Genomic DNA, 12594 nt, shown 5'->3' on the forward strand with positions numbered 1-12594 from the left:
CATGTTTGCCATCTTTCCCTGATTAATTATTCCATGCCTGCTACTCTTTGCAAGTCCCCCGAGCTCCCTTAGGTTCTCAGGGGAAGAATTAACCTTTCAAGGCAAACACCCTTCAACGGAGTTCGTGCAACCAGCGGCAAATAGCAAGCCTCTTCCTGGAGCAAGCAGGGTGACTGCACAAAGCAACTGGCTGCACGCAGAGGGTTCAGGGCCCCCAGGCCCATCCCTGTGCTTTGGCTGGGAGGGCGCTGCACAGCCCTTCCGTTAAGGGGCACCGTGGTTGGCATGAGTCCTTTGCAGGGAGAGAGGGAACAGTGTTGTGGAAAGCAAGAACATGTTGCACAGCGGGGATTTTTATGCAACAGACCTGTGTCGGGAAAGGCTGGATGTGGGTTTCCCATTTTAGGCCAATGTGCCACAAAGATACAGAGGATGAGTCAAGGCCAATGGACAAGTTTTCTTTGTAAGCAGAGCTGGGTTCATGCTCATGTTTCATTTGAAAGCCTTTAGTAACAATCACAAGCTTTTATTAGGCACTTTTGGAGCACTCAAAGTCTTTCGCCTACATATCTTAATAATCCTTACAAACAACCCTGCAAGGCAGGTCAATATTAATCCCCATATTGCCTCCAAGGGTTGGAAGAGCAGACTGAGGCGGAAAGATAGTAATTTGCTTATGGAGGCCACCTACTGAGTGGAATTTGAACTGCAGACTTTATGATGCTGTCCAGGGTTATGCAACTCAGTCCTACACATGTTCTTTCTAGTTCGAAGAGATATATTTTATTCCCAAGAAACTGTACACAGGATCGAAGCCTCACAGCCAGCTCTGTGCATTATTAGTTGGAAATAAATCTACCTGGAATATTACTAGGGGTCATCCCAGTTGAGCCAAGTGGGGCATTAATGGCTCAGCAGAACTTGCACAGACTGGAACTCTAAAGCTGCATTAAGGGACTGCAGGCTTAGTCACTATGATACAAAAAGCCCTCCTATTTGTATATGCAGCAGAAGCCTGGTTATAGTAGCTGCATAAATTACCAAATAATTTTCATTTACCAGCACTTTAGAACCACTCAGGAGATGAACTGACACAGCCACAGAGGACAACAGTTATCAGAACTTTTCCAGATTAGCTTGATTGGTTTTTATTTTTGGATCATGATAAGCGTCTATAAGATACGGACAAGTCCTCCCGGGTCTGTAGGACCCACTTCTCAGAAGCAGCGTAGGGAGGATGCAAATGCCTCTGGACTGTACCACTTCTGATTTGCAAGTGGAGGTTCACATGACTAATTCCTCTTCTCCCCCACCTCCAAATGCACACACATGAAGAGGTCTCCAAAAATAGGAAAACAGTATGCCAGGGAGAAGAAGGCTTAGCCAAGCCCATGATTCCCAGATGTGCTTAATCTTCACAAGGGCTTTATTCCACTTACATGGAAGAGTGCACAGGTGTGCAGATCTGAGCTGCAGTCTCAGATCAAGGTACACATTCATGATTTCTACTACAGGTGGGCAACTTGTAAAGACGCTTGAGAGCCACCGCTCCCAGCGCACCTCCCCACTGGCTATGCTGACAAGGGCTGATGGGAGTGGCAGGCCAAGACATCTGGACGGCCACCAGTTACCCACCTCCATACCTATGTTGTTTGTGACGAGTAGGTGAAGGTGGCTTTGGCAGGTCTCCGTCCTGCAGAGCAGACCAGCAACTTCTCACCATGGCAGAACGAGGAGAGCGGGCTTTAAAGCCAGCCGCACCAGAAGTGGTCCCCTCAGGGAAATGAATGCCCCCTGCCCATTTCCATCCTAGTGCTAAGCTCTCTTCTTCTGTTGCTATGGAGATGCATTAAGAGCCTGCATTTAGCCAATAACTCCAATATCAAAGATAAAGGCCCTTGGTGGAGAGCTCTCATTACCGCCTTGGAAGCAGGGAGCCAGCATTTGTATCATCTGATAATCAGCTATAAAAACGTGAATTAGAGAAAAGCAGCCCTGGATGTTAATTGCTCCATGGTAGCAACACAGCTATTTATCAATAGCTGCTTATGAGCACAGCTTTCAGTTTAGCTCAGGCTGCAGCTAATTGCCCCCTGTCTAATTGATATTACAGAATAAGAACAGCTTGGGAGGGGAGGGCAAAGCAGAAACCCAGACAGTGGCTTGCATGTATAATCAGAGGCTGTGAGCAAAGCAAGAGGCACTTGCCCCAGTTCCAGACTTGGCCCACATAACGGGCTGTGGGGAGGGAGAGGAAAGCGGCTGGCAGAAAGGGGCTGTGTGGGAGAGAATTTGGGCGATTGCCGCCTGCCACAGGACGGCGCATTGCGGAAAGAAAAGCTGCCCTTGCGGAAGGGCCCTCTTCCTTGCTGCAGTTAAAGGCATGGGAGAGCTACCCTCACTTCCCATCCTAGAAGACGCGTGCACCAATGCGTGATCTGGGGGACAGGGGCAGGCAGAAGAGGCCTGTTTTTAGGAGGGCACAGGAAGTCACAGCCGGTGAAAGCGTTTGTGAATGTGCATGCATGGGCACCTCGGAGGCTGGGCTTCTGGATTTCACGAAGGTCCCTTCCCAGTTGCTTCCACCACCCGCTAAATCAAGTGCTGACTTGCCCTGAGGAAAACCACTGTGACAGCAAAGCAAGAGGCAGCCTGGAGGGGGCGCTGTCACCTGGTCCTTGCTCAGGGATAGCAAAGTGTTCACCTTGTGCTCACACAAGAGGGCCATGTGCAGAAGTACAAGGGTGTCCTGAACTCAGCTTGACACCCTTCCCCTCCCACCTCATTAGCCAGCTTTCCTGAGCCTGATGCCCTCTGGGCATTTGAAACATCAACTCCCATCATCCCCATACCCAATGCTCAAGAGCGCTAAGAGCTGTCATCCAAAACTATCCGGAAGACACCAGGTTGGGGAAGTTGTCATTTGTTTTCCTGCCTTGTCTGCTTCCCAGTGCACATGTTTGTTTTCTTGGATCCCTTTTCTCTGTCCCCACCCACAACAGGACATCGCTTCTCCTATTCCTGTGTGAGATGTCTCCATTTTCTTGGGAAAAGGCAGGACAGCTAAGATTTTACATTAGAACCTGAGAAATATACTGCAATGTTTCGGTCTCTGAATTACACTGAAATTTATCATTTCTAATTAAATCAACAAAGGTGCTAGTAATTGTCCTGTAGTAGTAGTAGTAGTTTTTTTAAGCGTACTTAGCTAAAAACAGAATAAAGTAGGGTTGTGGTGGGCAGTGTGGGGCTATCTTGCTCCATTTGTCTGAGCAATACCTGCTGGGGCAGCGCCTTCTACATCAGGTCATACTGAGGGAAAGCTTTGCATGCATTCTTTGTCCAGAGGAAGTGGGGGAGGACAGGCATGCTGTCTCTGTTCCCAACCTCTCAATTTGGACTCCATAGCCTAGCTGGTACGGTTGATTACATACATGCACCCGCCCACATCCAAGACTCTCAAGTTGTCCCCAGTTGGATTGTATTTGCCAACTAAATGGGGATCATGTGTTAGTAAATAACAACATCGAATCTAAATTCAGTACCAATGCCAGCCAACTGGCACACACAGCAAAAAATAATATTTTATAATTTCTGGAATTTGTGAACTGAGATGGCATTGGTTTTATTTGCTGGAGGTTGTTTTTAACATTCATTTTAGGGTATGTTGCAGATTCCTCCCCCTACATCACAGGAGGCAGGAAATGACTGCACACTGGATCTCAAGCTTCTAGTTGCCAGTTGTGCTGTGGGTGCAGAAGGGGAGGAGCCAGAGCACAATGGTGGGCCTGCTTTGCATACAGAAGGGGCCTGGACCAATCCCTGGCATCCCCACGTGTGACGGGAGCAATGCCACCTGGAACCCAGGAGAGCTACTGCCCGTTGGACCAAGAAGTGCACTCGGGAACCAGAGCTAAACGCTGGCACACTCTGGCTTCCGCCCTGGGCCAGCAGACCATGGCCCGCTGGCGAGTGCCCTGCTGCTTCCCAACAAGACCACCGCAGCACGATGATTTCTCCTTGACTCCATCCATGGGCCAGAGAGGGAGATATTACTGGGAGCTTGTTTCCCAGCTCCTTGCCAGAAAAAACACTCTGTTGACTCCAACTGTCGGGTGACCTGGGACCACTCTGTATTCTGGTCCCACCCACTGGCCACATGTGTGTTTGATGTGTGTGTGTGTTGGGGGGGATTTCAATGCACTGAAGCTTAGGAGAGTTCACTGTACTATACATTTCCTAAATAAAGTAATAAATTTACAGCACGTGGCATTTTCAGGGGCAAGTGCAGGGGCCCCTCGAGTGTGCCCCTGGCTGGGCCCTCCTGCTCGCACCGCACTCTGCGCTCGGAAGGGCTGCTGCCAGGAGGCGGGTGGAAAAGGCTGTGTGTGGAGCAACACATGTGCAAAGGGGTGGGCAGGATGCAGCAGGCAACTGGCTTGGCTTCTCTATATTTATTTCGGTAATTATTTGACATCCATGCCAACCCATCCTATTGTCTCTTATAACAGCTTTATGCTTTCTCTCCCTTTGCTTTTCTCTTTCGTCGTTTAATTCTTTTGTACCTTCCGCAGCACGACGCCGAAAGGCATATGGCTACTACTCCGTTTGCTTCAGTGGAGAAAGGAGGGCTCCGAAACAGAACAAAGACCAGTTCTCCCATTCCAGCAGCAGCTCCCATTCAGCGGAGGATCAAGTAATGCATCAGAAAGGGGCTGTACAGACTTGACCTGCTTCTCCCAGAATGCAGCAGTCCAGAAGTGGAAGAGGTGGTGGGGCTGGGATTCCTACCTGAAAAGACAAGTCCAGCAAGTCTCAGGATAAGCCAAGCAGCTGCTGAGAACAGACTGAGAACAGATTTTGGGGAAAGTCACTGTTGCACAAGCTAGGACAGAGAAGGAGAGTTGCAACATAATAAGTCTCATGCTCTGATGCCAGTGCAAGAAAGCTGGCCAATTTAGTCATGTCCAGCATTCCTGCCAATTGACCCACAAACAGTGGGAACCTCCCTGAGGATGAAACTAACGCCATTTGGTTGGCAAGGGAGAAGAGGGATTCAGTCAGAAATCAACTTCTTGGCCTGAGGGTTAACCCCTCTCTGATTAGCTGGCTAATTAGCTAACTTGCTATATTGCTTTTTCTAATGACCTCACTAAGCCAGCCTGGCTGGCCCACTTTAACATAATAAAGACAGTAATTAGAAGTCTGTTGTCTTGAACTGCTTGGAAGGAGGGAGCGGGAAGTCTGTCTCCCTCAGAAAATACACACAGCCATAATAACAGTGTTAGTGATAATAATTAAAATCACTACCACTTTGACATTCTCCAAACCATACAGGAAAGCAACCTTTGGAATGCAGGAACAAGTTCTGGAAGCATCTAAAAATCTTTGCCTTTGTATAGCCATTACAAGGCATCCACCCCAGAAGGCCTACTTAGAATGAGCACAGTGCAGAATTCCAGGTGATACAAATCACCTGAAAGAAGCCAGGACTGGATTGCTTAGGAGAAGATATGGGCAGCCCTTTGCATGTAACAATAAGTATATCAATTGGAAATCTTCCCTTCACAGAGATACACAAACTACACCTAGAATCACAGAATTGTCGAGTTGGAAGAGGCCATGAAGACCACTGAGTCCAACCCCCTGCTGTTGCAGGACACCCCGTCACACCATCCCACTCATGATAATGACAATAAGCCTGAGAGTAATTAAAGAAGACACAAAAGAGCTTCTGAAGCACACAAGCATGCACAGCAAAGCATACACACATCCGACAAAGTATACACCCCTACAAAGATTTTTTTTTAAAATCCGCCCCTGGAGCTGCTCTGACCACTCCTGTAAGAAAGGCACTGAAGCTCAACCAGATGAGCCCCTCCTGCAAAGAAGGGGCTGTCTCTGAGGGGCTTCCCCTCAGAAAAAGGGTTCAGTGCCACACCCCATCAGCACCCCATCAGGGCCACCCTCCTTTTCTTCCCTCCACCTCCCTTCCCCCAACCTCCAATCATTTGGTGGTTTCCCAGCTTTGGAGCAAGCCCCCTCCACTCTAAATGGGTGAAATGTTTCTAGTAAGGCTAGTCACTGGCAGGAAGATCTTTAAGCTACAATATGCTGGCATTCTTTGTTTTGTTCTCTGTCCCATCCGCTCTGCCATTGGTCCTTCCCACCACTTGGGAATTTGTCCCCTGAAGTGGACTTTGGCTCCTGGGCTGAAAAGGATCCCACACCCTTCCCGAGACGGTCCTGGCAGCAGCAATGAATGAAATAATGCCTCCTCGCCCTTGGTTTAGTTACCTTGGGTTTGTGCCGAAACTCTCAATTAATGTTGCAACTAATAAATTCATTTAGCTGATGCCCATCCAGCATCTCAACTGATTCTGTTTGAATAAGAACAGTGCATGGTAATTAACAATGTACAATGCACACTCCTAATTATAAGCCAGCAAGCAAACAGTACAATTCACACACAGTTATCAGCAATATGGGCGGACTACATTTTGTTCCCCGCCTGTCCTTAGCTCACAGGAACACAGCAGGAGACTCGCACGCACGATACGATGTGTGCAACACAGCATCATGTTGGTGAAGGCACGCCACCAACTTGTACGACGTATATGCAGACTAAATATACAGACTCAAATCTTGTGTGATATCCTTTATTATTGTCAGAATTATTGCTTATTGGCTTGAAGAAGTGTGTATTCCGCATTTCAGATGAGAGTTACTCAGAATGGCCAACACAAAACTGAAATACGGGATTTTAATGATTGTAAGCCGCCCCGAGGCTCATGCGATGGGGTGGCATATAAGTTGTCTAAATAAATAAATAAATGCAAAAACAATCTTGGGATTTGTTATTTTGAACCCAATAGCTGAATTCATCATTTTAAGGTGATCCGCTAACAGGTGGAATAGATCAATGGGGTAAACAAGTCTGGCCAATTAAAAATCTTGGGTTGGATCAAGACTTAAACTGGACTCTTAAGTGTGCTGGCAGAGGAGGGCTTCCCTGCCCCCTCCTTCCCAGGGCAGTTCCCCCAGGCCCACGAGGAGGCAACTCAGGCGCTTAGGAGACTCTGCTAATGAGGGTGAGCTGTGGTGTGGGGGTGAAGGGGAACCCCTGCAAATTGAGCAGAAGCATCCTTTGTTTTGTGAAAAGGAGATCCTGGATCCACTCCATTAAAAGACAAATTGCTTCCTCTGTGGGGCAGATATCAGGGGATATCATGCATACTAGAAAGAATTCATAATGCACAACTTAAAATAGTTTGGGATGCTCTTAGGAGTACACTTTCAGCACTACATAAAACTGGAACAGAGTGTGATTGCAGTGTGTATTTTAAAGTACTGGGTTAAACTACAAACAACTGGGGTGGAGTGGGAATTGTCAGATGCCCTGTGTTTTGGTTTCAAGAGCAAATCCTCCCTCTGTAAAAATCTCAGCATGGGACATGAATTCAATATCTAAACTTATCATTGTTCTTAGACTGGCTTAAAGGTGACTTGATAAAGAAGACTCAGCATTAATTTAGACTAAATAATTTTTCAAACAGGATAGTTAGCCAATGCTGAGGAAAGTTAAAGTCTCTCCAGGGTATTAAATATTTGAAAATGATGATGAAAATTCCCCTGTGATGTTCAGATCTTGGTCCTGGGATATTATTGCTGCTGGGGAGACACACTGCTGCATAGCTTAGGTCAGGAAACCAGAGTTCCCAAACCTGTATTTACCAAGGTAATGAAGACCCCAGGGCCAGGGGTGGCCAATGGCAGGGAAGAAACGCTGGGAGAGAGGGAGGGAGGGAGGGATGCTTATTGCCTCCCTCCCCATTCTTGCTGATTCCTCCCAGAAAATGGACTGTCCTTCAGTGCTACGTTCTCCTCAGCTGGGCTTACACCTGGCTTAGGGGTCTGCTCTGGAAAAAAACCAAATAAAATGTTTAGTTCTGCAGTTAAACTGTAGACTATCGGGCCACCTCAAGCTCATTTAAAAAAGGAGGAGAGCACAGTGGGTGGGTTCAGATGACATTTAAGTCCAGGATAGCCATATAGCTATCCAGGGGCACCTCCTCCCATCTTTCCCCCCATCACTCCTCCTGCAGGCACCCCAGGGGATACTGTGGGAGCACCGAGGGGGGCAGGGATGCCAGCTGCCCAATCTGGGCACCTTCAGCAGTTGTCATCCCCTGCCCTGCCCTGCCGCCAATGCCCAGAGAGCAGAATTGCTCAGGAACAACCCCATTCTCCCAGCATCAGCAGGTGCGTGAGCTGTGGAAGACAGCCTGTATTTGCGGAGGGCACATGCTGCCTAACACGGGGCATGGAAACCCAGTGCGAGGCAGCCCATCCCTTCCCACCCATCAGCCAGTGCGGGGCTAAGTTGAACCCCCTGCCCTTATGACTGCCATGCAGGTGGGGACTCGTTTTCCCCACCTCCTCCTCAGGCGGTGGGGCTGCCGCTCAGGATCCTGCCAGCCACACGAGCTCCCCAGTGCTGCCCTTCTTCAAGAGGAAGCACCGCACTGGGGAGTCTGGCTCCTCTTCCCCCCACCCTCACCCAGCACAAGGACAAGGGGGCAGAATGCCAGGCACAGCCAGTGGGAAGGAGAGGCCAGCTTCAGCTCCGGCTCTGTCTTCCCTTTGCGGCAGGTGCAGAGAAGGTGCAAGCCTCACCCACCTGCAGAAGCTGGCTCTTTCCCCATGCCTGCCCCAAAGAGCAGGCAGGGACATGCTAGGCCAAAGAGGCAGGTGCAGCCAGCAGGGAACAGGAGCCAGCTGAAGATCCCTGTTCCCCAGCTGGCTCCTGCTTTCTGCTGGCTATTCCTGACGCTTTCTGCAGCTGCTGGAATGGTGGCTGTGCTCCAATTGCCATGGGGTGGTGGGAAGGCGCACCAGCCCGCCTGATCGTGAGTCAGTCATCCTGCCTGGCAGGGGAGAGGGCCTCCAGCCCTGCCACTCCGTTCCGCAGCTCTATTGTCAAGTGTTGCGGGGGGGGGGGGGGGGGGGGGGGGGGGGGGGGAGTGGGTGTGGGGGTGAGCTGATCTGCTTGCTTTCCTGTTGAGGGGGGCAAGCCAAGCAACTTCTCAGCTCCCCAATTCCTGGAGCTGAGCCCAGTGGCTTCTGCCACACTCCTGCTATGGCTGGGAGAATGGGCTTGCCCAGGGAAGTCAGAGACAGCCACACAAAGTGCTTCTGGGGCACTTTGCTGGTTGTCATCAGCTTGAGTTCCTTGACCAGAGCAAAACGCTCTCTAGCTTTTCAGCTTTACTGTGGTTTAGCATGTCGTCCAGGTTTGGATAACTTGTGAAGCTACGGCAGTTTTACTAAACTGAACAAGCCATGGCTAGATGGGATGATTTATAAGTATCCCCAGGGTGTCTTATAAACCACCCCCCAAGAAGCAGTGATGGGCCCAGTCTGAGGCTTAGCTTGTCAGAGCTGGAAGTCTTTTCCAGAGTAAAAGATGAGAAATGCTGAATTAAAAAGTGCTACTCTTCCTGGGCTCTATTATAGCAGTTCTCAATGAATAAAGTGTATCTCCAAGAAATTAAAAGACACTTGCTCCTTGGGAGGAAAGCGTTGGCAAATCTAGACAGCATACTAAAAAGCAGAGGCATCACTGTGTTGACCAGGCATCACTGTGTTGACCAAAGTGCGTATAGTCAAGGCCATGGTTTTCCCAGTTGCAATGTATGGCTGTGAAAGCTGGACCATAAGGAAGGCCGAGCGCTGAAGAATAGAGGCCTTTGAATTGTGGTGCTGGCGGAGACTCCTGCAAGTCCCTTGGACAGCAAGGTGATCAAACAGGTCAGTCCTAGAGGAGATCAACCCTGACTGCTCTTTAGAAGGCCAGATAGTGAAGATGAAACTCAAATAATTTGGCCACCGAATGAGAAGGAACAACTCACTGGAAAAAAACCCTGATGCTGGGAATGATTGATGGCAAAAGGAGAATGGGACAGCAGAGGATGAGGTGGCTGGATGGAGTCACTGAAGCAGTCGGCGTGGGCTTGGGTGGACTCCGAGGGATGGTGGAGGACAGGAGAACCTGGAGGAATGTTGTCCATGGGGTCATAATGGGTCGGGCATGACTTTGTGACTAACAACATCAACTTATAGCACCCTTTTCTTCAAATGTTGATACACATACACATATACATATACGTATACAGCCATTTATCCCTTACAAAAAGCACCCACTGTGCTCCTTTTAAAGGGGACCCAGTTTTGACAGTTCAATTTTTCCTGAAAAAGAAGGCAATACACCTAAGGACTTTTCTTTGGCAAAACAGGGAAAAGAAGAAAAAGGACTTCATCAAGAATGGGGTATAAAACTTGCCACCCTCTTTTCACAAGCAAAGATCCCTCACAGCTTGGCAGAGGGAGAAGACAAAGCATTTGAAGCCTTTTGGGTCAATGTTCCAGGTTGGTACCAGGACACCAGGAGCCCTCTGGGGCGTTGCGCAGGCAAGGCTTCCTGCTTTGGACCTGCAGAATACACTAATTTAAACACCAAAACATGTGTACAATTTTAAAAGAGCGGTGTCAGCATCTTTGGTGTACCACTTGGGCTCTTTGGAAGGGCTGTCTTTCACTGGCAGCAGCACAGGCAAGATTGCTAACAGCAGCGGGGGTGGGGGGGCTTAGCGGGCTCCCACCTGCTGCTTCACTTGACACATGGTGGGACTGGATACCCAGTGTTGGAATCATGCCAACCCACTATGGGTAAGACAGGCTCACAGGTCCTCAGATTGGCTTGTTTAGCAAAAACCAGCCACTTCAAGTGCAGCTGTCTGGGTTTGGACTACATGACAGTCCACCATGGTTTGTAACCTGAAATGGGTTGTTGGTAGTCCACACCCTGCTGAAGTGACCCTAAATGTATTGTTAGATACCATCATCATTCCTTCTAACAGCTAACTTGGTTGGTGATTGCCAACAGGATTGTAGCCAAAATAAGCCTCTAAGAAGGGGGAGGGGGGATCAGCAAGCTCCCAGGAACCTCAAAATTTGCAGAGATACAACAAATCTTTAGGGGGAAAACCATATGAGACCAACTCCCCACCCACCCAAATAGCCTAACGATTAACAAGCATGGTCCGTGGGCACAGGTTGCACAGTGCATTGGGGGAAATGGAAAAGAGCCGGTGCGGATGAGGGCAAGGCTGGGTGGCTGGGACAAGGGCACTCTGCCCTGCAACATTTTGTTAGAGGTCCTACTTTAGTCTTCCTCCTTTTCCAAACTGAAAATGGTTACTAGTGTCCTTTAGACTTTGAGCTGGTCAATAAAAAGCAAAACAAAAGATCAGGATTGCAGGAACTTGCCTCATCCTTTGGAAGCCAAATCTTCAAGGAGGAAAATTGGGGATAGTCTCCTAGAAAAACTGCAGGACATTAATTTGATGGAAATCAAAGCTGGGAAATGCATGTTATTTTCTCCCAATCAGGGACCCAGCAGGAAGCAATGAGGGCAAAGAGATATAACAATTACAACCAACATGTTTTGGGAGCCTTTCTCCAACTTTGAGAAGCTGAGAAGAATTGCAATAATCATTTTTAGGAAAAAGAGACAAAGGAGAGGGTGAAGGTTGAAAACAGGCCAGACGAGCTCTTGCAGTGGCAATAGGCTCTGTAGAGAGGGCTTGTGGGCTGCAAAAGAGCAGCAGGGGGAACTGTGGCTGTGGAGTCGAGCCAGGAAGGAGCGGCAGGAGTCCCACAATGGGATGGGTCGATGCTGCCCCTGCTTCTCGTTCCTATGCAAACACTTTGCTGCATCTCGCCACTCAAATGCTTTTTAACATGCCCGTCAATGGATAAAAGTGAGGCAGACATTCTTGATATTGCCTCAAACAAACAAGCCAGAGAGGGAACATCCCTGCTCCAGAAAGAGCAGAGCAACAAGCACACCATCGTTCTCCTTACAAGAGCTCGCCTGCCTTTTGCTTCTTCACCTCCAGAGCTGAGCTCATTTGCTGGCTTCTGAAGGGGAGGAGTGAGAAACTGGGTGCAGGGGGACAGGCGCAGGCAGGAGTGGGAATTGCTGTGTTCACCAAAGCACAGCTCAGTGCCAGCCACCAGCCTTCCCACTCCTGCCATTTTGTACTCACCATTTTAAAGTCACTTAATCACTGGTACAATGGGAAGTGTTTGTGGAGCAGGAGACTGTGTGCCCAAGGAGGGGCTTGTTTGTGTATCATCCCCAACCCCCAAGTGTAATATGGAAGGTTGGGAATGGGCGGGGGGGCGTCCTCAGTCTTGGCAGGCTTGAAGCATGCATAAGTTCTGCTTCAAACAAGTGCTTGGAGCCCATCAAGTACATTAGCACAGATACATTTTCCATGTTAAAGGAAGAGGTTAAAGGTATAACACATCAATATCCCAGGTGATTTGTGTCCCCCATGAAATCAGTTCAGGAATTAATAGTAGTGTGGGGGGATACCAAAACTATATCTTGAGACTACCCTGACGGTAAGAGCCATATTTTGCAAACAGCAAATTCTCACTGCAGGGCTGTGTTTGAGTGCCACCCCAAAGAGAAACAACAAACATACAGAAATTATACTCTAGTTGTTTCTCTGACATGCCTAGTTC

This window comes from Varanus komodoensis, unplaced genomic scaffold, assembly GCF_004798865.1.
Source record: "Varanus komodoensis strain SLA01 unplaced genomic scaffold, ASM479886v1 scaffold7_1, whole genome shotgun sequence".
NCBI lineage: Eukaryota > Metazoa > Chordata > Lepidosauria > Squamata > Varanidae > Varanus > Varanus komodoensis.